Here is a 27278-nt window from a genome sequence, read left to right on the forward strand (position 1 = left end):
TGTTATACCTGAAATTTGGTAAATAGAAGTTCATTATATCAAGGATTTATTGTACATATCAACTTATTCCCCTTTTATTTTATAGTGCACTGTATTTTTTAATTAAAATATCATGTACTATACATATAATAACTGCTTTTTATTGTCTTAAAGTGAATTCCTTAGTAAATGTGAGATGCATAGTTTAAGGTTTAAACTATAAATATAGGTAGTTCTGATCCTTATAAGGATGGTTTCCCATATTCACAGATTTTAACTATTTGCAGGAGGCTCTGGAATGTAACTCCCACAGATGGCAGGGAAACACTGCATATCTTCCCTCCCACAACAGCGATGCACTTAATGAATTGGGCCAAGATAATTAGTGAAAGCTTTCTGTGTTAAAGAGATGCAGCTAGTGGGCCAATATATATACTGATCATTCAATTAATCCTTTATGTCATAAAACTTCTCTGAAAAAATCTAGTGAATAATTTTTCCTTTCTCACTGCACTGTCCTTGATCTAAATTACATATTAAAACTACACATGATAGTGTAATGATCAGTATGCTTGGCTCACAAACCACATATATATATATATATATATATATATATATATATATATATATATATATATATATATATATATATATATATATATATATATATATATATATATATATATATATATATATATATATATGCTTGGCTTTGTCTCCAAACTCTCCCCCATAGAGAGACTGTATTAACCTGCAGAAATAAAGCTATCATTCAGGGAAACTGGTTTGTTTGCCAAACAAACATTACATTGCTGAATATTCTGTAGCACCAAATGCTTTGTCAGGAATTGTGGCAATGATATTTCAATCCTTGTCTTTGCATCCTACAATTTGTATGCTGAACATAAACCTTATCAACAAGTTTCTTGAGCTTCATATACTTTTATACATATTACACAAAGTCCATGACAACTGAAAAAACTATGCAAATAATGCAATGTAGCAGTAGCATCAAGGTAACACCAGTCTGCTACTAGTACTGCTGCTATCCACCTTCTGACCTGCTCAGATGAAGCAGAAGCATTGTCCTCTTCAAAAGAATCCTCAGCCACCACACCAGACCACTCATGGCTGTGGTAGTGTTGGGAGTAGAAGTTGAGGTAGTGGACAGGAGGAATGACACTGCCCTCACTCTGTGTTGAAAATATATGCTGCCATAAGATGGAGAAAATACTGAATCTGATACTGACAGAAATAAAGAACAAAATTGTTTACAAAAATTTTACCATAATTGTTTATAATATCAAGCAAATCTACAGAACATAGGACAACTCTACAACAAGCAGGCTCCAGGCTCCAGGCTGGCAAGCTTGAATAGTCTACACATCATATAAACTTTTGACTGAATAAAGATTCAGATGGATCCATGCTATTTTACAGGTTTTAAGCTTTTAACAATGATAAAAGTTCCCCATCAAAGGGACAACAAACTAAAGACAAGTATGCAATCTCCTTCACTTTGTGTGCCTTCTTGTTGCAGTAAAATAATGCTTAGCTTCATTTATCCAATTTTCATGGTTTAAACGAAACCTTTCTTATCAAAGATAATATAAGTTGTGGGATTTAGTTCACAATCAAATCAACATTTCTCTATTTTACCTACATCTGACATCTCTATTCATATGAATTTTTCAACAGCTACCCACCCACCAAGAGAAGAGTGTTGTGGAGATCTCCATCACCCACAATAAGTCCCTGAAATGCCTAAATAAACTTGGGATTCATGTCAAATAAAAACAAAACTCACTGGGACATAGTACACATTTGCAAGAGTCCAAGGCAAGACTATCCCACCATCTGTGTACCATGGAATGCTCCCAACAACTGGAGTTACCCACAACTGAGCTGCACTTGGTGCCAATAACCACTCATTCTCAGATACCCAACTCCTAAACAAATCAATGCTGCAGGACAATACTTAGTAAAAATTAACAAAGGTTCCTCAGTCTATTACCATTACTGGGTAGGATACAGATGGAGAAATAGTACAAAAGACAGTTCAGTATTTGGTACAGTAGAGAACACTAACCCTCACCTATAGAAAGAGATCAGCCATCAATACTTTCAAAGGAATAATTTCATCACTGTAATATGGTTCTTTTTCAGGTCCCTTCAATAAACCTTGCATGTCACTAGGTCATGGACCATGCTTCTATGAAAAGGCACAGATCAATGCCTCTTATGAAAGAGCACAGAGTTGATCAGGAATGAAAATAGAAAAACTTAACTGACTTTGGAATCAAATATCTAAACTACATCTTTGTAAAAATGATAGGGAGACTGAAAGAAATTTAATTGGAAAACATTCTATACAACATGGACAACCAAGGTCATGTGACCTTCTTAACATAATTCCTCCTATCAAATCACAATCTAAAAGCTTAAACACCTGATACGTTGAGGCTCCTACACACATTATGAACAAATGGTTCCCAGCCTTTTTTAGGAGATTAGTACAATGCCATGTTAACCTTCACATTATCATCCAAACATCAATTTAAAAAGCTAAATACTTATCAAGTGAATTTACACATGCTTCAACACTCAAATGCAGAATCCTGCACACAAACTTGACATGCCTTTGACAACTTTTTTATTGTCATATAAGAGAAATAATAAATCACCACCTCATTTCCTTCCCTCTTATGTTGCTTAGTGTTTTGAGGACATGCTGCCATACATACATAGCACAACACAAGTACAAAAATTAAGAGTGAAACATTGTGAAAACAAGGAATAAATATGTTTCATGTGACAGCATAGGAAGTGAAGCACAAGAAGTACAAGTGGCTAGGTGTACAGGCCACACACCTACCTGGCTTGGTCTCAGGTTCAACACCCGGGCTTGGCGGGGCACGGCGGCCATGCCTGCTGCTAATGACCTGGCCTGTACCTGGTTGATTCGGGCTTCATCCTCAGCCGTCAAAAGCTTGTTGTTGATAATTCTGTGCCATCACCAGGGAATGGAACAGAAGGGAAGGGGAGGTGAAGAGAAAAAAGACAGTGGGTAAGGATATAAGAACTTCTGAAAATATGCAATAAAGGGAGAATGGAAAAAGGAAGATGAAAATGAAATTTAGGAGATTACAAGGAGGTTGGTGGGTTCCCCTTGTTACTAATACTGTACATACTGTATATGGATGAATAAAGCTACAAAATATCTTTTATCTTGCCTCCTTAAAAAAAAGTCATTACTGACCTTCATTAGCATCCTTAAAAATTTCATCAGATACAAAACAAAACTGCTGTTATAGTGACTTAAACACTCCATATCATCTGTCAGCCCCTGCAGGCTCCACACTGAATAAAAGGGTCACACCTGTCAGTACAGCAGTCATGTGAACCTTTATGACTTGTCTCACAGTACTTGCACACAACCAAAATATATAAATGACCACATATTTTACACTTCCCTCAGCTTGTTAAGTGTGGTTCAACAGCCCCCACAACAAATGATCTGTCTCATTGTAGCAACAGCATGTCTTTATCAAATGCACACACACACACACACACACACACACACACACACACACACACTAGCTCTAATTTTGTATATCATTTTATGTAAATTATATGCTAAATGACCAAAGAAAATATATGTCTGTAAATGATGCTACAGTCATGAAGATAATCATGCAAAATGAAAAGTGGAGAATTATCAGAAAATTCTGAATATAATGGAGCCAATCTGATTATTAACATGAATATGACGGAGTCAAGATTGATAAATGGAGCTAAAAAATAGCATATGTTGGAAATGGGACAAGAGGATAAAGAAACAAAGATGGGTGGTCGTAGAATAAAGTGATAGAGTGAGAGAAACTTGGAAGTAGCACTAGAGAAATGAATATGATTACTTCAAGAACTAAATAAATGTTGATAAATTTGAAAGTGGTGTATATATATATATATATATATATATATATATATATATATATATATATATATATATATATATATATATATATATATATATATATATATATATATATATATATATATATATATATATATATATATATATATATATATATATATATATATATATATATATATAGCTGGTTGTGATGACGAAAAAAATTGATCATGATAACTGATAAATCGGTAACAATAACCTTATCAGTGATGACTGATAATTGGCAATAAATTTATTGCCCAATAACCAATAACTGATAAATTTATAAATCTAAAATTCCTATACCACCGATAACAATGAGTGTTTTGAGCTTGTTACCTATAAAAAACACGAAAATTGATGCAAAGCACTCTATAATGGGAAAGAAAAGGACATTGCAAGAAAAGTGTATAATGAGTGTTTTATAGTTCAAAAGAACCACAAGGCAAAAAATGCAAAAACTAGTGTATATGAAGAAGTTTCGTAGATACCAAAATGCTGAAACTCATGAACAACTCTTAATTGAGAAACAGAACAATCTTACTAAATGTGTGTATTTTGAGTGCTTTTCACATTCTTAGTTACCAAAACCCCAAATTGCATGCGAAACCAGCTTAATGTGGGAAAAAAATGACATTACCAGAAAAAAAATGTCTTTTGAGTGTTTTTGAGCGTGTTAGGCAATAAAGCACTAAAAAGGGGGGCAATCACATTACATTGGAATAAAACCAATTTTTAATAAGAACTTGCCTTTAAGTCTTTTTGAGCTCCTTATATACCAAAACACTAAAACACATGCAAAATACACTTTATGGTGAAACAGAATAACATTACCAAAAACATGTCTTTTTAGTGTTTTTGATCATGTTACCAATAAAAACGCTTAAATGACATTATCAGAAAAACGTCTTTTAAGTGTTTTTGAGCGTGATATGCAACATAGCACTAAAATCCAGAAAAATCACATAACTTGGGAATAAAACCAACTTTTACGAAGAACTTGCCTTTAAGTGTTTTTTTTAATTCCTTACATACCAAAACGCTAAAACGCATGTAAAACACCCTTTATGGAGAAACAGAATAACTACCAAAAATATGTATTTTGAGTGTTTTTCATCATGTTACTTATAAAAACGCTTAAATACATGTAAAGAACCCTATGTTTCTATAAGAAAAGGACATTAAGAAAATCGTGTATTATGAGTGTTTTTAAGTTCCTTAAGTACTAAAAAGCTAAAACACACAAATAACACTTTATAGAGAAAAAAAAAAAATTGTTATTCATCTTCATAGGTACCAAAATTCTGGAAAAATTCAGGGAAATTTTGTAAAAGAAATTCATTATAAAAAAATAATTTTAGCTTTCTTCCGGAGTTATGTACCAAACCCTGAACTGCATGCAAAGCCACCTATATGGAGAAATTACTCGACTTTACCAGAAACCTGTCTTTTGAGTGTTTTTTTTTTTTTTCCAGCAATTTCAACAATATTATTGAAAACGTGTCTTTTCAGTGATTTACGTAGAAAAACGCTAAAACGGATGCAAATCAACCAATATGAAGAAATAGAATAATATTACTAAAAAGATATATTTTGATGTGTTTTTGAGCTTGTCACCTACAAAAAAATGCGAAAATGGATGAAACGCACTCTATATTAGGAAAGAAAAGGACATTACGAGAAACGTGTATAATGAGTGTTTTATAGTTTCACAAGAACCACAAGGCAAAAAGCTCAAAAACTCGTGTACATAAAGAAGTTTCTTACATACCAAAATGCTGAATCTCATGAATAACCCTTTTAATTAAGAAACAGAACAACCTTACTAAATGCCTGTATTTTGAGTGTTTTTCACATTCTTAGTTACCAAAACCCCAAATTTCATGCGAAACTAGCTTTATGTGGGAAAAAAATATTACCAGAAAATGTCTTTCGAGTGTTTTTGAGCGTGTTAGGCAATAAACCACTAAAAAGCAGGGCAATCACATTACATGGGAATAAAACCAACTTTTACCAAGAACTTGCCTTTAGGTGTTTTTGAGCTCATTACATACCAAAACGCTAAAACGCATGCAAAACACCTTTTATGGAGAAACAGAATAACATTACCAAAAATATGTATTTTGAGTGTTTTTGATCATGTTATCTATAAAAACGCTTAAATACATGCAAAGAACCTTATGTTTGGGAAACGAAAGGACATTACGAGAAATATGTATTATGAGTGTTTTTTTAGTTCCTTAAGTACCAAAAAGCTAAAACCCACAAATAACACTCATTATTTAGAAAAATAAATAAATAAAAATATAAAAATAGGATTTTTTTTTTTTTTGTTATTCATCTTCATAGGTACCGAGATGCCAAAATTCTGGGAAAATTCCGGGCTATTATATGATAAAAGAAAATTATCAAAAAAGTTAATTTTAGCTTTTTTTTCTGTTATATACGAAACCCTAAAGTACATGCAAAGCCTCCTATATGAGGAAATTAAACGACCTTAAAAGAAATCTGTCTTTTGAGTGTTTTTCAGAATGTTAGGCACCAAAACGATAAATAAATAAGGAACTCACTATATATGGGAATCCAAACAAAACTACTGAAAACGTGTCTTCTCAGTGTTTTACGTAGAAAAAACGATAAACGGATGCAAACCAACCAATTAAAAAAAATATATATAAAAACATTACCAAAAAGGTATATTTTGAGTGTTTTTGAGCTTGTTACCTACAAAAAACGCGAAAATTGATGCAAAGCACTCTATATTAGGAAATAAAAGGACATTGCAAGAAAAGTGTATAATGAGTGTTTTATAGTTCAAAAGAACCAAAAGGCAAAAAACGCAAAAACTTGAGGATATGGAGAAGTTTCCTAGATACCAAAATACTGAAACTCATGAATAACATTCCTAATTGAGAAACAGAACAACCTTACTAAATGCGTGTATTTTGAGAGCTTTTCACATACTTAGTTACCAAAACCTCAAATTGCATGCGAAACCAGCTTTATGTGAGAAAAAAATGACATTACCAGAAAAAAAGTCTTTTGAGTGTTTTTGAGCCTGATAGGCAATAAAGCACTAAAAAGCAGGGCAATCGCATTACATTTGAATAAAACCAATTTTTAATAAGAACTTGCCTTTAAGTCTTTTTGAGCTCCTTATATACCAAAACACTAAAACGCATGCAAATTACACTTTATGGTGAAACAGAATAAAACTACCAAAAACATGTATTTTGAGTATTTTTGATCATGTTACCTATAAAAACGCTTAAATACATGCAAAGAACCTTATGTTTGGGAAACAAAAGGACTTTACGAGAAGCGTATATTATGAGTGTTTTTAAGTTTAAGTACCAAAAACCTAAAACCCACTCTTTATTTAGAAAAATAAATAAATAAAAAAAAATAAAAAATAGGATTTTTTTTTTGTTATTCATCTTCATAGGTACGAAATGCCAAAATTCTGGGAAAATTCAAGGCAATTATATGATAAGAGAATATTATCAAAAAAGTTGATTTTAGCTGTTTTTTTCGGACTGTTATGTACCAAACTCTAAACTGCATGCAAAGCCTCCTATATAAGGAAATTAAACTACCTTACCAGAAATCTGTCTTTTGAGTGTTTTTCAGCATGTTAAGCACCGAAATGATAAATAATAAGGAACTCACTTTATATGGGAATCCAAAACAAAATTACTGAAAACGTGTGTTCCCAGTGTTTTACGTAGAAAAACGCTAAAATGGATGCAAACCAACCAATATCAAGAAATAGAAAAAAAAAACATTACCAAAAAGGTATATTTTGAGTGTTTTTGAGCTTGTTACCTACAAAAAAAAAAAACGCAAAAATTGATACAAAGCACTCTATATTGGGAAACAAAGGGACATTGTGAGAAAAGTGTATAATGAATGTTTTATAGTTCAAAAGAACCACAAGCCAAAAAACGCAAAAACTCGTGTATATGGAGAAGTTTCCTAGATACCAAAATGCTGAAACTCATGAATAACACTCTTAATTGAGAAACAGAACAACTTTACTAAATGCGTGTATTTTGAGTGCTTTTCACATTCTTAGTTACCAAAATCCCAAATTGCATGTGAAAACAGCTTTATGTGGGAAAAAAATGACATTACCAGAAAAGTGTCTTTTGAGTGTTTTTGAGCGTGATAGGCAATAAAGCACTAAAAAGCAGGGGAATCACTTTACATGGAAATAAAATCAATTTTTACCAAGAACTTGCCTTTAAGTGTTTTGAGCTTCTTATATACCAAAACGCTAAAATGCATGCAAAACACACTTAATGGAGAAAGAGAATAACATTACCAAAAACATATATTTTGAGTGTTTTTGATCATGTTACCAATAAAAACGCTTAAATACATGCAAAGAACCCTATTTTTGGGAAACGAAAGGACATTACGAGAAACGTGTATTATCAGTGTTATTAAGATCTTTACCAAAAAGCTAAAAGCCACAAATAACACTCTTTATTGAGAAAAAAACGATATTTTTTTCTTTTTCATCTTCACAGGTACCGAGGTGCCAAAATTTGGGCAAAATTCAGGAAATTATGAGTCAATTATCAAAAAAGTTAATTTTAGCTTTTTTTTTCGTACAGTTATGTACCAAACCCTAAAGTGCATACAAAGCCACCTATATGGGGAAATTAAACGTCTTTGCCAGAAAACTGTCTTATGAGTGTTTTTCAGATTTTGAGTGTTTTTCACATTCTTAGGAAAACCCCAAATAGCACGCGAAACTATGTTGGGAAAAAAAATCACATTACTAGAAGTGATTTTTGAGTGTTTTTGAGCGTGTTAGGCAATAAATCACAAAAAAACAGGGCAATCACATTACATGGGAATAAAATAAACTTTTACCAAGAACTTGCCTTGAAGTGTTTTTCACCTCCTTACAAACCAAAACGCTAAAACGCATGCAAAAAAATTCCTTTATGGAGAAGCAGAATAACATTACTAAAAACATGTTTTTTAAGTGTTTTTAAGTGTTTTTAAGTGTTCCTTAAGTAAAAAAAAAACGTTAAAACCCCAAAATAACACTCTTTATAGAGAAAAAAAATAGCTTTTTTTTTATAATGATTTTCATAGGTACCAAGATGCCAAAATTCTGCCAAAATTCAGGGAATTTATGTGGAAAAAATAACATTATCAAAAAAGTTAATTATAGCTCTTTTTTCGGATTTTTATGTACCAAACTCTAAAGTGCATGCCAGTTATATAAGGAAGTTAAACGACTTTACCAGAAACCTGTCTTTTCAGTGTTTTTCAGCATGTTAGGCACCAAAACGATAAATAATGTGGAAGTCAGTCAATATGTGAATCCAAAAGAAAATTACTGAAAACGTGTCTTTTCAGTGTTTTACGTAGAAAAACACTAAAACGGATGCAAACCAACAAATATGAAGAAATAGAATAACATTACCAAAAAGTGTTTTTGAGCTTTTTACCTACAAAAAACGCGCAAATGGATGGAAAGCACTCTATATTGGGAAGCAAAAGGACATTACGAGAAACGTGTATAATGAGTGTTTTTTAGTTTCACAAGAACCACAAGGCAAAAAACGCAAAAACTCGTGTATATAGAGAAGTTTCTTACCAAAACGCTAAAACTCATGAATAACACTTTTAATTGAAAAACAGAACTACCTTACCAAATGTGTGTATTTTGAGTGTTTTTCACATTGTTAGTTACGAAAATCCCAAATTACATGCGAAACTAGCTTTATGTGGGAAAAAAATTACCAGAAAAGTGTCTTTTGAGTGTTTTTGAGCGTTATATGCAACAAAACACTAAAAAGCAGAACAATCACATTACACTGGAATAAAAGCAAATTTTACGAAGAACTTGCCTTTAAGTGTTTTTTAACTCCTTACATACCAAAACGCTAAACGCATGCAAAACAACCTTTTATGGAGAAACAGAATAACATTACCAAAAACATGTATTTTGAGTTTTTTTGATCATATTACCTATAAAATCGCTTAAATACATGCAAAGAACCCTATGTTTGTGAAACGAAAGGACATTACGAAAATCGTGTATTATGAGTATTTTTAAGTTCCTTAAGTACCAAAAATCTAAAACCCACAAATAACACTCTTTATAGAGAAAAAAAATAATAAAAAAAATAGATTTTTTTTTGTTAATCATCTTCATAGGTACCGAGATGTCAAAATTCTGAAAAAATTCAGGGAAATTATGTGAAAAAAACATTAAATTTTTTTTTTTAGCTTTTTTCGGAGTTATGTACGAAATCCGGAAGTGCATGCAAAGCCACCTATATGGGGAAATTACACGACTTTACAAGAAACGTGTCTTTGGGTGTTTTCAGCAATTTCAACAATATTACTGAAAACGTGTCTTTTCAGTTTTAGCGTAGAACGCTAAAACGGATGCAAACCAACCAATATGAAGAAATAGAATAACATTACAAAAAAGTTGAGTGTTTTTGAGCTTGTTACCTACAAAAAACGCAAAAATGAATGCAAAGCAGTCTATATTGGGAAACAAAAGGATATTACAAAAAAACTGTATAATGAATGTTTTAATAGTTTTCAAAATCCATAAGGCAAAAAACGCAAAAACTCGTGTATGTGGAGATTTTTCTTAGATACCAAAATGCTGAAATTCATGAATAACACTCTTAATTGAGAAACAGAACAACCTTACCAAATGCGTGTATTTTGAGTGTTTTTCACATTCTTAGTTACCAAAACCCGAAATTACATGCGAAACCAGCTTTATGTTGGAAATAAATGACATAACCAGAAAAAAAAGTGTCTTTTGAGTGTTTTTGAGCGTGTTAGGCAATAAAGCACAAAAAAGCAGGGCAATGAAGGGGAATAAAACCAACATTTACCAAGAACTTGTCTTTAAGTGTCTTTCAGCTCCTTACATACTAAAACGCTAAAATGCATGCAAAATATCCTTTATTGATAAATAAAATAACATTACGAAAAACATGAATTTTCAGTGTTTTTGATCTCTTACGTATAAAAACGCTTAAATACATGCAAAGAACCCTATGTTTGGGAAACGAAAGGACATTACGAGAAACGTGTATTATGAGTGTTTTTAAGTTCCATGAGTACGAAAAGAGTTAAAACCCACAAATAACACTCTTTATAGAGAAAATAAATAAATTAATTAAAATGGATTTTTTTTTTTTTGTTATTTATCTTCATAGGTACCGAGATGCCAAAATTCTGGCAAATTTCAGGGAAATTATGTGAAAAAATAATATTATGAAAAAAGTTAATTTTAGATTTTTTTTTTCGGACTGTTATGTACCTAAAGTGTATGCAAAGCCACCTACATGAGGAAATTAAACGACTTTACCAGATACATGTGTTTTGAGTGTTTTTCAGCAAGTTAGGCACCAAAACGATAAATAATATGGAAGTCACTCTTTATGGGAATCCAAAACAAAATTACTGAAAACGTGTTTTTTTAGTGTTTTACTTAGAAAAACATTAAAACGGATGCAAACCAACCAATATGAAGAAAACACCCTATAAGAAGAAACATAATAATATTACAAAAAATGTGTATTATGAGTGTTTTTACCAAAACGCTAAAGTGCATGCAAACTCCCAATAAGGCAAAAACAAATAACAATAACAAAAACGTGTCGTTTCAACGTTTTTCAGCTTCTTAGTACCAAAACGCGAAAACGCATACAAAACGTTGTTTATGGAGAAACAGAAGTACATAACCGAGGATTTGTCTTTTCATTGTTTTCCAAGTTGTTGGGTACCGAAACGTGAAAATGCATGCAAAGCACCCTATTTGGGTAGCGAATCGACATCACCAGAAACGTGTAATTTGTGTGATTTGAGCATATTAGGCACGAAAACGCTAGAAAGCAGAGGGAATCAAAGCAACATTATCAACAACGTGTCTTTTAAGAAATCTTAAGCTTCTTACGTACCAAAATGCTAAAACATGTAAAACACCCTTTAAGGTGAAACAAAACTATATTAAGAAAAACGTGTGTTTTGAGTGTTTTTGAGCTATTTAGGTAACAAACGCCAAAATGCATCCAAAATATCCGTTACTGGGAAACGAAACGATATTAACAGAAACGTGTGTTATAAGTGTTTTTCAACATTATTGATACCAAAACACTAAATTACGTGAATCGCTCTCTATATGGAAAAATAGAACAACATTACCAAAAACGTGTATTATAAGTGTTTTCGCCATGTTATGTACTAAAACGTCAAATGTACACAAGCACCCTATATGACAAAAAAAAAAAAAAAGATTATTAAATTGGTGTATTATGAGTGTTATTAAGATTGTTAGGTACCAAAACGCCAAAATGCACGCAAATTACCCTATATGTGAAGAGCAAACAATAATACCAAAAACATCTTTTCAGTAGTTCCAGCTTATTAGATACCAACCCTCCAAAATATATACAAATCATCCTATCCGGGGTTAGAACACATTCCCAGAAACGTGTCAAAAGGGTGTTTTTTTGAGGATATTAGGCACCAAACGGTAAAAAGGAAAAAACACATTCATTATAAAATATCAAAACTGTGTATTTTGTGTTTTTTTTCTTTAAGCTTCTTACGTACCAAAACGCTAAAACACGTGTTAAATACCCTTTTACAGAGAAACTGAACAGCATTACCAAAAACGTATGATTTGTGTGTTTTCCAGATTGTTAGGTTTAGGTATTAAAATGCCAAAATGAATGATTTGATATGTCTAAAGGAAACGATATTAACAGAAACGTGTATTAAGAGCGTTTTTTTTTTTTTTTAGCTTCTTATGTACCAAAACGCTAAAACACATGAATAGGAATCTATAAGGAGAAACAGAACAACATTATATAAAAAAAAAAACAACAACATTTATTATGAGTGATTTTCTCTATGTTAAGTGCTAAAACGCCAAAATGCATACAAAACACCCTACATAAAGAAATCAGAACATTATCTAAAACGTGTATTATGAGTGTTTTGAGCTTGTTATTTACCAAAACGATAAAAGTGCATACAAAAAATCCTTCATGGAGAAAGAAAAAAATTGCAAAAAAAGACCATATTGAGTCTTCTTGAGCTTCTTAGCTATCGAAACTGCAAAATGAATGAAATCACCATTTTAGTAGCCGAACGAGATTACGAAAAACAGCTCTTTTTGAGTGTTTTTGAAAATCTTATGTACCAAAAAGCTCTATATTGGAAAAGCAAATAACATAACCAAAAACATGTATTTTTAGTGTTTTTGAGCTTCTTACGTACCCTTTATAGAGAAACAGAAAAAACATTGCATAAAACGTGTTTATTGAGTGTTTTGAGCTTCTTATCTACCAAAACTGCAAAATGCATGCAAAGCACTGAGCGACATTACCAGAAAGATATTTTTTGAGTGTTTTTGAGCTTCTTATGTATGAAAACGCTAAAGCGCGTGGAAAACACGTTTTATAAGGATACATTACAAAAAAAAAGTGTGATTTGAGCGTTTTCCAGCTTGTTAGGAACCAAAACGAGAAATTCAATGAAAATATCACGATATTGGATAAAAAAAAAAAGGATAATTAATGAGTATTATGAGTATTTTCAGCTTCTTAGGTTAGAAAAAAAAACGCTAAAAAACATCAATAGCACACTATATCTAGAAACAGAACGTCATTACTAAAAACGTCTTTTATATGTTTTTGAGCTTCTTAGGTGCTAAATCACCAAAGTGCATGCAAAGCACCATGTATGGAAATATATATATATATATATATATATATATATATATATATATATATATATATATATATATATATATATATATATATATATATATATATATATATATATATATATATATATATATATATATATATATATATATATATATATATATATATATATATATATATATATATATATATATATATATTTATTTATTTTTATTTATTTTTTTTTTTCCAGCTTACGTACAAAAACGGTAAAACACATTGAAAACACTGTGGAGAAAAAAAGATACCAGCAATGTGTATTATCAGCGTAATTAGTAAAACGCCAAAATGCATGCAGAGCGCCCTATATGAAGTAACGAAACGACATTTCCAAAAACGTGTCATTTAGGTGTTTTTTTTTAGGGTATTAGGCACCAAAACGCTAGAAAAAAAAAAAAAAACATGGAAAATACCCTATATGGGAAAACGAAACAACTTCAACAAAAACGTGTCCTTTGTGTGCTCTTGAGCCTCTTACGTACCAAAACGATAACAATTTACGAAAAAAAACAACAACTATTTTCGCGTTTTCTGTAGGTAACAAGCTCAAAAACACTCACCTATGAAGATAAATAAAAAAAAAAATCCTAGTTTTTATTTATTTATTTATTTTCTCTATAAAGAGTGTTATTTGTGGGTTTTAACTCTATTCGTACTCATGGAACTTAAAAACACTCATAATACACGTTTTTCGTAATGTCCTTTTGTTTCCCAAATATAGGGTTATTTGCATGTATTTAAGCGTTTTTATACGTAAGAGATCAAAAACACTGAAAATTCATGTTTTTCGTAATGTTATTTTCTTTCTCAATAAAGGGTGTTTTCCATGCATTTTAGCGTTTTCGTATGTAAGGAGCTGAAAAACACTTAAAGACAAGTTCTTGGTAAATGTTGGTTTTATTCCCATGTAATAATGTCATTGCCCTGCTTTTTTGTGCTTTATTGCCTAACACGCTCAAAAACACTTAAAAGACACTTTTTTTTTCTGGTAATGTCATTTATTTCCAACATAAAGCTAGTTTCGCATGTAATTTCGGGTTTTGGTAACTAAGAATATGAAAAACACTCAAAATACACGCATTTGGTAAGGTTGTTCTGTTTCTCAATTAAGAGTGTTATTCATGAATTTCAGGATTTTGCTATCTAAGAAAAATCTCTATATACACGAGTTTTTGCTTGTTTTGCCTTGTGGTTCTTGTGAAACTATAAAACACTCATTATAAACGTTTATCGTAATGTCCTTTTGTTTCCCAAGATAGAAAGATTTGCATCCATTTTCGCTCAAAAACACAAAAAATACGTTTTTGGAATTATTATTCTATTTCATGATATTGGTTGATTTGCATTCGTTTTAGCGTTTTTCTACGTAAAACACTGAAAAGACACGTTTTCAGTAATTTTGTTTTGGATTCCCATACAGAGTGACTTTCATATTATTTATTGTTTTGGTGCCTAACATACTGAAAAACAGACAAAAGACAGGTTTCAGGTAAAGTTGTTTAATTTCCTCATATAGGTGGCTCCACATGCACTTTAGAGTTTGGTACATAACAGTCTGAAAAAAAAAGCTAAAATTAACTTTTTTGATGTTCTTTTTTCACATAATTTCCCTGAATTTTGCTAGAATTTTGGCATCTCGGTACCTATGAAGATCATTAACAAAAAAAAATGCTATTTTTTCATTTATTTATTTTTTCTCTATAAAGAGTGTTATATGTGGGTTAAAGCTTTTTGGTACTTAAGGAACGTAAAAACACTCATAATACTCGTTTCTCGTAATGTCCTTTTGTTTCCTAAAGATAAGGTTCTTTGCATGTATTTAAGCGTTTTTATAGGTAACATGATCAAAAACACTCAAAATATACCTTTTTGGTAATGTTATTCTATTTCTTCATATTGGTTGGTTTCCATCCGTTTTAGCGTTTTTCTACGTAAAACACAGAAAAGACACGTTTTCAGTAATTTTGTTTTGGATTCCCATATAGAGTAACTTCCATGTTATTTATCGTTTTTGATGCCTAACATGCTGAAAAACACTGAAAACACAGGTTTCTTGTAAAGTCGTTTAATTTCCCCATATTTGCATACACTTTAGGGTTTGGTACATAACAGTCCGAAAAAAAAGCTAAAATTACCATTTTTCATAATATTCTTTTTTCACGTAATTTTCCTGATTTTTGCCAGAATTTTGGCTCCTCGGTACCTATGAAGATCAATAAAAAAAATGCTATTTTTTTATTTATTTTTTTTTATTTATTTTTTCTCTACAAACAGTGTTATTTGTGGCTTTTAGCTTTTTGGTACTTTAGGAACTTATAAACACTCATAATACACATTCTTAGTAATGTCCTTTCATTCCCAAACATAGGGTTCTTTGCATGTATTTAAGCGTTTTTATTGGTAACAAGCTCAAAAACACTCAAAATAAATGTTTTTCATAATGTTATTCTGTTTATCCATAAAGGGTGTTTTCATGGGTTTTAGTGTTTTGGTATGTAAGGAGCTCAAAAAAACTTAAAAGGCAAGTTCTTGGTAAAAAATTGGTTATATTCCCATGTAATATGATTGCCCTGCTTTTTAGTGCTTTATTGCCTAACACGCTGAAAAACACTAAAAAGGCACTTTTCTAGTAATTTCATTTTTTTTTCCACATTCTCGCATGTAATTTGGGGTTGGACCACTAAGAATGCGAAAAAAAACACTCAAAATACACTCATTTCCTAAGATTGTTCTTTTTCTGAATTAAGAGTGTTATTCATGAGTTTCAGCAATTTGGTATCCAAGAAACTTCTCCATATATACGAGTTTTTGCGTTTTTTGCCCTATGGTTCTTGAAAACTATAAAAACATTCATTATACAATTTTCTTGTAATATCCTTTTGTTTCCCAATATAGACTGCTTTGCATTCATTTTTGCGTTTTTTGTAGGTAACAAGATCAAAAACATAACTTTTTTGTAATGCTATTCTATTTCTTCATATTGGTTGGTTTGCATCCGTTTTAGCGTTCTACGCTAAAACTGAAAAGACATGTTTTCAGTAATATTGTTGAAATTGATGAAAACACTCAAGGACACGTTTCTTGTAAAGTGTAATTTCCCCATATAGGTGGCTTTGCATGCACTTCCGGGTTTCGTACATAACACTGTAAAAAGCTAAAATTATTTTTTTTGTTTTTTTTTCACATAATTTCCCTGAATTTTCTCAGAATTTTTGCATCTCGGTACCTATAAAGATGAATAACAAAAAAAAAAAATTTTTTTTTATTATTTTTTTTTCTCTATAAAGAGTGTTATTTGTGGGTTTTAGATTTTTGGTACTTAAGGAACTTAAAAATAACCATAATACACGATTTTCGTAATGTCCTTTCGTTTCACAAACATAGGGTTCTTTGCATGTATTTAAGCGATTTTATAGGTAACATGATCAAAAACACTCAAAACACATGTTTTTGGTAATGTTATTCTGTTTCTCCATAAATGTTGTTTTCCATGCGTTTAGCGTTTTGGTATGTAAGGAGTTAAAAAACACTTAAAGGCAAGTTTTTCGTAAAATTTGGTTTTATTCCAGTGTAATGTGATTGTTCTCCTTTTTAGTGTTTTATTGCATATAACGCTCAACAACTCTCAAAAGACACTTTTCTGGTAATGTCATTTTTTTTCCCACATAAAGCTAGTTTCGCATGTAATTTGGGATTTTCGTAACTAAGAATGAGAAAAACACTCAAAATACACACATTTGGTAAAGTAGTTCTGTTTTTCAATAAAAAGTGTTATTCATGAGTTTTAGCGTTTTGGTATGTAAGAAACTTCTCTTTATACACGAGTTTTTGCGTTTTTTGCCTTGTGGTTCTTGTGAAACTATAAAACACTCATTATACACGTTTCTCGTAATGTCCTTTTGCTTCCTAATATAGAGTGCTTTCCATCCATTTGCGCGTTTTTTGTAGGTAAAAAGCTCAAAAACACTTTTTGGTAATGTTATTCTATTTCTTCATATTTGTTGGTTTACATCCGTTTTAGCGTTTTTCTACGTAAAACACTGAAAAGACACGTTTTCAGTAATTTTGTTTTGGATTCACATATTGACTGACTTCCATATTATTTATCGTTGTTGTGCCTAACATTCTGAAAAAAACACTGAAAAGACAGATTTCTGGAAAAGTCGTTTAACTTCCTTATATAGGTGGCATTCACTATATTTTGGTACATAAAAATCCGAAAAAAAGAGCTATAATTAACTTTTTTGATAATGTTCTTTTTTCCACATAAATTCCCTGAATTTTGGCAGAATTTTGGCATCTTGGTACCTATGAAAATCAATTACTACTTAAGGAACACTTAAAAACACTTAAAGGTATTTAAGGAACACTTAAAAAAAAATTAAAAACACTTAAAACACATGTTTTTAGTAATGTTATTCTGCTTCTCAATAAAGTTTTTTCCATGCGTTCTAGCGTTTTTGTTTGTAAGGAGGTCAAAAAAACTTCAAGGCAAGTTCTTGGTAAAAGTTGATTTTATTCCCATGTAATGTGATTGCCCTTTTTTTTTGTGATTTATTGCCTAACACGCTCAAAAAACCTCAAAAGACACTTCTAGTAATGTCATTTTTTTTCCAACATAGTTTCGCGTGCTATTTGGGGTTTGCCTAAGAATGTGGAAAACACTCAAAATACACGCATTTGGTAAGGTTGTTCTGTTTCTCAATTAATATTGTTATCAGCATTTTGGTATCTAAAAAACTTCTTTATATACACGAGTTTTTGCATTTTTTGCCTTGTTGTTCTTGTGAACCACAAGTTCTTTTGCTCAAAAATTATGAGACACTCATTATAAACGTTTCTCGTAATGTCTTTTTGTTTCCTAATAAGGAGTGCTTTGCATCCATTTTCGCGTTTTTTGTAGGTGGCAAGCTCGAAAACACTCAAAATGTACCTCTGGTAATGTTATTTTTTTTCTTCTTATTGTTTGGTTTGCATCCGTTTTAGCGTTTTTCTACGTAAAACAAAGAAAAGACATTTTTTCAGTAATTTTGTTTTAGATTCCCATATAGAGTGACTTGCATGTTATTTAACATGTGCCTAACAAGCTGAAAAACACTGATAAGACAGTTTTCTGGCAAAGACTTTTAATTTCCACATATAGGTGGCTTTGCATGCACTTTAGGGTTTGGTACATAACAGTACGAAAAAAAAGCTAAAATTAACTTTTTTGATAATCGACTCATAATTTCCTGAATTTTTCCTAAATTTTGGCATCTCGGTACTTGTGAAGATGAAAAAGAAAGAAAAAAATATCGTATTTTATTTATTTATTTATTTATTTTTTTTTTGTCAATAAAGACTGTTATTTGTGGCTTTTAGCTTTTTGGTAAATAATGATCTTAAAAAACACTGATAATGTCCTTTCGTTTCCCAAAAATAGGGTTCTTTGCATGTATTTAAGCGTTTTTATTGGTAACATGATCAAAAACACTCAAAATATATATTTTTGGTAATGTTATTCTCTTTCTCCATAAAGTGTGTTTTGCATGCGTTTTAGCGTTTTGGTATATAAGGAACTCAAAACACTTAAAGGCAAGATCTTGGTAAAAATTGATTTTATTTCCATGTAAAGTGATTCCCCTGCTTTTTAGTGCTTTATTGCCTATCACGCTCAAAAACACTCAAAAGACACTTTTCTGGTAATGTCATTTTTTTCCCAAATAAAGCTGGTTTCGCATGCAATTTGGGATTTTGGTAACTAAGAATGTGAAAAGCACTCAAAATAACCGTATTTAGTAAAGTTTTTCTGTTTCTCAATTAAAAGTGTTATTCATGAGTTTCAGCATTTTGGTATCTAGGAAACTTCTCCATATACACGAGTTTTTTGCGTTTTTTGGCTTGTGGTTCTTTTGAACTATAAGACATTCATTATAAACTTTTCTCGCAATGTCCCTTTGTTTCCCAATATAGAGTGCTTTGTATCAATTTTCGCGTTTTTTTTTTTTTTTTGTAGGTAACAAGCTCAAAAACACTCAAAATATATTTTTTTGGTAATGTTTTTCTGCTTCTTGATATTGGTTGGTTTGCATCTGTTTTAGCGTTTTCTACGTAAAACACTGAGAAGACACGTTTTCAGTAATTTTGTTTTGGTTTGCCATATAGAGTGAGTTCCTTATTATTTATCGTTTTTGTTCCTAACATGCTGAAAAACACTCGAAACACAGATTTCTGGTAAGGTCGTTTAATTTCCTCATATGGGAGGCTTTGCATGCACTTTAGTGTTTGGTACATAACAGTCCGAAAAAAAGCTAATATCAACTTTTTTTGATATAATTCTCTTATCATATAATTGCCCTAATTTTTCCCAGAATTTTGGCATCTCGGTACCTATGAGGGTGAATAACAACAAAAAAAAAATCTTTTATTTTTATTTTTATTTTTTATTTTTTTCTAAATAACGAGTGTTATTTGTGGGTTTTAGCTTTTTGGTAGTTAAGGAACTTAAAAACACTCATAATACACGTTTCTCGTAATGTCCTTACGTTTCCCAAACATAAGGTTCTTTGCATGCATTTAAGCGTTTTTATAGATAACATTATCAAAAACACTCAAAATACATGTTTTTGGTAATGTTATTCTGTTTCTCCATAAAGTTTGTTTTGCATGCGTTTTAGCGGTTTGGTATGTAAGGAGCTCAAAAACACTTACTGGCAAGTTCTTGGTAAAAGTTGGTTTTATTCCCATGTTATGTAATTGCCTAACACGCTCAAAAACAATTAAAATACATTTCTGGTAATGTCATTTTTTTCCCTCATAAAGCTAGTTTGTTATGCTATTTTGGGTATTGCTAACTAGGAATATGAAAAACACTAAAAATACAGGCATTTACTAAGGTTGTTCTGTTTCTCAATTAAGACTGTTATTCATGATTTTTAGCATTTTGGTATCTAAGAAACTTCTTTATATACACGAGTTTTTGCGTTTTTCTACGTAAAACACTGAGAAGATACATTTTCAGTAATTTTGTTTTGGATTCCCATATAGAATGAGTTCCTTATTTATTTATCGTTTTGGTGCCTAACTTTCTGAAAAATACTCAAAAGACAGATTTCTTTAAAGGTCGTTTAATTTCTTCATATAGGAGGAGGCTCTGCATGCACTTTAGGGCTTGGTATATAACAGTCCGAAAAAAAAGCTAAAATTAACTTTTTTGATAATTTTCTTTTATCATATAATAGCCCGGAATTTTCCCAGAATTTTGGCATCTTGGTACCTATGAAGATGAATAACAAAAAAAAAAAACTTATTTTTTTATTTTTTATTTATTTATTTTTCTAAATAATGAGTGTTATTTGTGGGTTTTAGCTTTTTCGTACTTAAGGAACTAAAAACAATCATAATACATATTTCTCGGAATGTCCTTTCGTTTCCCAAACATAAGGTTCTTTGTATGTATTCAAGCGTTTTTATAGATAACATAATCAAAAACACTCAAAATACATATTTTTGGTAATGTTATTCTGTTTCTCTATAAAAGGTGTTTTGCATGCGTTTTAGCGTTTTGGTATGTAATGAGCTCAAAAACACCTAAAAACAAGTTCTTGGTAAAAGTTGGTTTTATTCCCATGTAATGTGATTGCCCTGCTTTTTAGTGGTTTATTGCCTAACACGCTCAAAAACACTCGAAGGACATTTTCTGATATTATTATTTTTTTTCTCACATCAAGCTAGTTTCGCATGGAATTTGGGGTTTTGGTAACTAAGAATGTGAAAAAAACTCAAAATACAGGCATTTAGTAAGGTTGTTCTGTTTCTCAATTAAAAGTGTTATTCATGAGATTCAGCATGAGGAGGAGGAGGCAGTAGACACCTGCCGAAACGATAATTACTCCCAGTGAGGTCTAAAGCACTGTTCAGGGGGTGCTGTGAACTTATCATTAAACCCAGCTGTGACCTCACTGAACGTTTCCCTTTGTGTCTCACAACACAAGGGGGTAGTCACAGCCTGCCCTCTAAAGACAACTCTCTTCCTCCACACAAAACTACAAGCACCTAATAACACACACACCCTTCACTCAAAAAATTTTAAAATCATGGCGACTCCTACACCAGCCTCGGAGTCCCCATCTGGGGAGGGGACCATAAATGTCCCCAGGTCGGACTGCCTTTCCGTCGACGACCCTAAGTGTCTTGACACCCCCCTCAACTTTTTCTTCATTAACTTCTGCAACATTCGCGGTCTAAGATCTAATTTTCAATCTGTAGAACACCACCTCTCCTCTTCTAAACCTCATCTTCTTTTCCTCACTGAAACTCAGGTGTCTGAGGCAACTGACAGTAGCCCCTTTTCTGTTCCCTCCTACTTTCTCTATCCTCATTTTCGATCCAAAGCTGGATGCTGCGTTTATGTGCGCAATGACTTAACCTGCTCTCGTGCCCACGCTCTTGAATCTTCCGAGTTTTTCACCATCTGGCTACGACTACAGAGTCATTCTCATACTAAATTTATCTGTGCTGTATACCTCTCTCCTAACTCCTCTGACTATAAGAAATTCTTTGACTACTTAACTTCCAAAGTGGAGCACATTCTGACCCTCTTCCCTTTTGTAGAGATCTCCATTCTTGGAGACTTCAATGTTCACCACCAGCTTTGGCTTTCCTCTCCCTTCACTGACCATCCTGGTGAACTAGCCTACAACTTTGCTATCCTCCATGACCTAGAGCAATTGGTGCAACACCCTACTCGTATTCCTGACCGTCTTGGAGATACGCCCAACATTCTTGACCTTTTCCTGACCTCTAATCCTTCTGCTTATGCTGTCACCCTTTCTTCTCCGTTGGGCTCCTCCGATCACAATCTCATATCTTTATCTTGTCCTATCACTCCAATCCCTCCTCAGGATCCCCCTAAGCGGAGGTGCCTCTGGCGTTTTGCCTCTGCTAGTTGGGGGGACCTGAGGCGGTATTTTGCTGATTTTCCTTGGAATGACTACTGCTTCCGTGTCAGAGACCCGTCTTTGTGTGCTGAGCGCATAACAGAGGTGATAGTGTCTGGCATGGAGGCGTACATTCCTCACTCTTTTTCTCGTCCTAAACCTTCTAAACCTTGGTTTAACACAGCTTGTTCTCGTGCTATACATGATAGAGAGGTGGCCCACAAAAGGTACTTAAGCCTTCCTTCACCAGAATCTCATGCACTTTATATTTCTGCCCGGAACCATGCCAAGTCTGTTCTCCAACTAGCCAAAAACTCCTTCATTAACAGAAAATGTCAAAACCTTTCAAGATCTAACTCCCCTAGTGATTTCTGGCATCTAGCCAAAAATATCTCCAATAACTTTGCTTCTTCTTCTTTCCCTCCTCTACTTCAACCAGATGGCACCACTGCTATCACATCTATTTCTAAAGCTGAACTCTTTGCTCAAACCTTTGCTAAAAACTCTACCTTGGACGATTCTGGGCTTGTTCCTCCCTCTCCTCCACCCTCTGACTACTTCATGCCTCGTATTAAAATTCTTCGTAATGATGTTTTCCATGCCCTCGCTGGCCTAAACCCTCGGAAGGCTTATGGACCTGATGGGGTCCCTCCTATTGTTCTCCGAAACTGTGCCTCCGTGCTTGCACCTTGCCTAGTCAAACTCTTTCAGCTCTGTCTGTCAACATCTACCTTTCCTTCTTGCTGGAAGTTTGCCTACATTCAACCTGTTCCTAAAAAGGGTGACCGCTCTAATCCCTCAAACTACCGTCCTATTGCTTTAATTTCCTGCTTATCTAAAGTTTTTGAATCTATCCTCAACAGGAAGATTCTTAAACATCTATCACTTCACAACCTTCTATCTGATCGCCAGTATGGGTTCCGTCAAGGCCGCTCTACTGGTGATCTTCTGGCTTTCCTTACTGAGTCTTGGTCATCCTCTTTTAGAGACTTTGGTGAAACTTTTGCTGTTGCCTTGGACATATCAAAAGCCTTTGATAGAGTCTGGCACAAAGCTTTGATTTCCAAACTACCCTCCTACGGTTTCTATCCTTCTCTCTGTAACTTCATCTCAAGTTTCCTTTCTGACCGTTCTATTGCTGCTGTGGTAGACGGTCACTGTTCTTCTCCTAAATCTATTAACAGTGGTGTTCCTCAGGGTTCTGTCCTGTCACCCACTCTCTTCTTATTATTCATTAATGATCTTCTAAACCAAACTTCTTGTCCTATCCACTCCTATGCTGATGATACCACCCTGCACTTTTCCACGTCTTTTCATAGACGTCCAACCCTTCAGGAGGTAAACATATCACGCAGGGAAGCCACAGAACGCCTGACTTCTGATCTTTCTAAAATTTCTGATTGGGGCAGAGCAAACTTGGTATTGTTCAATGCCTCAAAAACTCAATTCCTCCATCTATCAGCTCGACACAATCTTCCAGACAACTATCCCCTCTTCTTCAATGACACTCAACTGTCCCCCTCTTCTACACTGAACATCCTCGGTCTGTCCTTTACTTATAATCTGAACTGGAAACTTCACATCTCATCTCTAGCTAAAACAGCTTCTATGAAGTTAGGTGTTCTGAGACGTCTCCGCCAGTTTTTCTCACCCCCCCAGCTGCTAACTCTGTACAAGGGCCTTATCCGTCCATGTATGGAGTATGCTTCACATGTCTGGGGGTGTTCCACTCATACTGCTGTTCTAGACAGGGTGGAATCAAAAGCTTTTCGTCTCATCAACTCCTCTCCTCTAACTGACTGTCTTCAGCCTCTCTCTCACCGCCGCAATGTTGCATCTCTAGCTGTCTTCTACCGCTATTTTCATGCTAACTGCTCTTCTGATCTTGCTAACTGCATGCCTCCCCTCCTTCCGCGGCCTCGCTGCACAAGACTTTCTTCTCTCTCTCACTCCTATTCTGTCCACCTCTCTAACGCAAGAGTTAACCAGTATTCTCAGTCATTCGTCCCTTTCTCTGGTAAACTCTGGAACTCCTCGCCTGCTTCTGTGTTTCCACCTTCCTATGACTTGAATTTCTTCAAGAGGGAGGTTTCAAGACACTTATCCACCAATTTTTGACCACTGCTTTGACCCTTTTAAGGGACTGGCATTTCAGTGGGCATTTTTTTTTTATTAGATTTTTGTTGCCCTTGGCCAGTATCCTTCCTACATAAAAAAAAAAAAAAAAAAAAAAAAAAAAAAAAAGCATTTTGGTATGTAAGAAACTTCTTTATGTACACGAGTTTTTGAGTTTTTTGCCTTGTGGTTCTTGTGAAACTATAAAACACTCATTATAGACGTTTCTCGTAATGTCGTTTTCTTTCCTAATATAAAGTGCGTTTCATCCATTTTCGCATTTTTTTGTAGGTGACAAGCTTAAAAACACATCAAAATATATCTTTTTGGTAATGTTATTCTATTTCTTCATATTGGTTGGTTTGCATCCGTTTTAGCGTTTTTCTACGTAAATCACTGAAGAGACACGTTTTCAGTAATATTGTTGAAATTGCTGAAAAAACACTCAAAAGACAGGTTTCTGGTAAAGTCGAGTTATTTGTCAATATAGGTGGCTATGCATACACTTCAGGCTTTGGTACATAACGCAAGAAAAAAGCTAAAATTATTCTTTTTATAATGATTTTTTTTACAAAATTTCCCTGAATTTTTCCAGAATTTTGGTATCTCGGTACCTTTTTTTTCTCTCTCTATAAAGTGTTATTTTTGTGTTTAAAACACTCATAATACACGATTTTCTTAATGTTCTTTTCTTATACAAACATAGGGTTCTTTACATGTATTTAAGCGTTTTTATAAGTAACATGATCAAAAACACTCAAAATACATATTTTTGGTAATGTTATTCTGTTTCTCCATAAAGGGTGTTTTACCTGCGTTTTAGCGTTTTGGTATGTAAGGAGTTAAAAACACTTAAAGGCAAGTTCTTCGTAAAAGTTGGTTTTATTCCCAAGTTATGTGATTTTTCTGCTTTTTAGTGCTTTGTTGCATATCAGGCTCAAAAACACTTAAAAGACATTTTTCTGGTTATGTCATTTAAGCGTTTTTATTGGTAACATGATCAAAAACACTCAAAATACATGTTTTTGGTAATGTTATTCTGTTTCACCATTAAGTGTATTTTGCATGCGTTTTAGTGTTTTTGGTATATAAGGAGCTCAAAAACACTTAGAGGCAAGTTCTTATTAAAAAATTGGTTTAAATCCAATGTAATGTGATTGCCCTGCTTTTTAGTGCTTTATCTCCTAACACGCTCAAAAAACACTCAAAACACATTTTTCTGGTAATGTCATTTTTTTCCCACATAAAGCAGGTTTTGCATGTAATTTAATAAGATTGTTCTGTTTCTCAATTAAGAGTGTTGTTCATGAATTTCAGCATTTTGGTATCTACGAAAGTTCTTCATATACACTAGTTTTTGCATTTTTTGCCTTGTGGTTCTTTTGAACTATAAAACACTCATTATACACTTTTCATGCAATGTCCTTTTCTTTCCCATGATAGAGTGCTTTTATCAATTTTCGTGTTTCTTATAGGTAACAAGCTCAAAAACACTCAAAATATACCTTTTTGGTAATGTTTTTCTATTTCTTTATATTGGTTTGTTTCCATCCGTGTTAGCGTTTTTCTACGTAAAACACTGAGAAGACACGTTTTCAGTAATTTTGTTTTGAATTACTATATAGAGTGAGTTCCTTATTATTTATTGTTTTGGTGCCTAACATGCTGAACAACACTCAAAAGAGAGATTTTTGATAAGGTCGTTTAATTTCCTCATATAGGAGGCTTTGCATGCACTTTAGGGTTTGGCAGATAACAGTCAGAAAAAAAAGTTAAAATTAACTTTTTTAATAATATTCTTTTATCATATTATTGCCCTGAATATTTCCAGAATTTTGGCATCTCGGTACCTATGAAGATAAATAAAAAAATTTTTTTTTAAATCCTATTTTTTTATTTTTTATTTATTTAAAAAACATTTTGCATGCGTTTTAGCGTTTTGGTATGTAATGAGCTCAAAAAAGTTGGTTTTATTCCCATGTAATGTGATTGCCCTGCTTTTTAGTGCTTTATTGCCTAACACGCTCAAAAACACTCAAAAGACACTTTTCTGGTAATGTCATTTTTTTCCCACATAAAGCTAGTTTCGCATGGAATTTTGGGTTTGGTAAATAAGAATGTGAAAAACACTCAAAATACACGCATTTAGTAAGGTTGTTCTGTTTCTTAATTAAGAGTATTATTCATGAGTTTCAGCATTTTGGTATGTAAGAAACATCTCTATTACAGACATTTGGTAAGGTAGTTCTGTTTCTCAATTTAAAGTGTTATTCATGAGTTTTAGGATTTTGGTATGTAAGAAACTTCTCTATATACGCGAGTTTTTGCGTTTTTTGCCTTTGGTTCTTGTGAAACTATAAAACACTCATTATACACGTTTCTCGTAATGTCCTTTTGTTTCCCAGTATAGAGTACTTTCCATCCATTTTCGCATTTTTTGTAAGAAACTCAAAAACACTCAAAATATATCTTTTTGGTAATGATATTCTATTTCTTCATATTGGTTGGTTGCATCAGCTTAAGCGTTTTTCTACGTAAATCACTGAA

The 27278-nt window shown here is 32.7% G+C and overlaps 1 protein-coding gene across 1 annotated transcript in view; it reads right to left on the bottom strand.

Moving 5' to 3' along the window:
- The window catches only part of LOC135101814 (uncharacterized), a 94761-nt gene that overhangs the window by 15854 nt on the left and 51629 nt on the right, over positions 1-27278 (bottom strand). The gene's annotated exons all lie outside the window — the stretch shown is intronic.

The sequence above is a fragment of the Scylla paramamosain genome, chromosome 1, assembly GCF_035594125.1.
Source record: "Scylla paramamosain isolate STU-SP2022 chromosome 1, ASM3559412v1, whole genome shotgun sequence".
Lineage (NCBI taxonomy): Eukaryota > Metazoa > Arthropoda > Malacostraca > Decapoda > Portunidae > Scylla > Scylla paramamosain.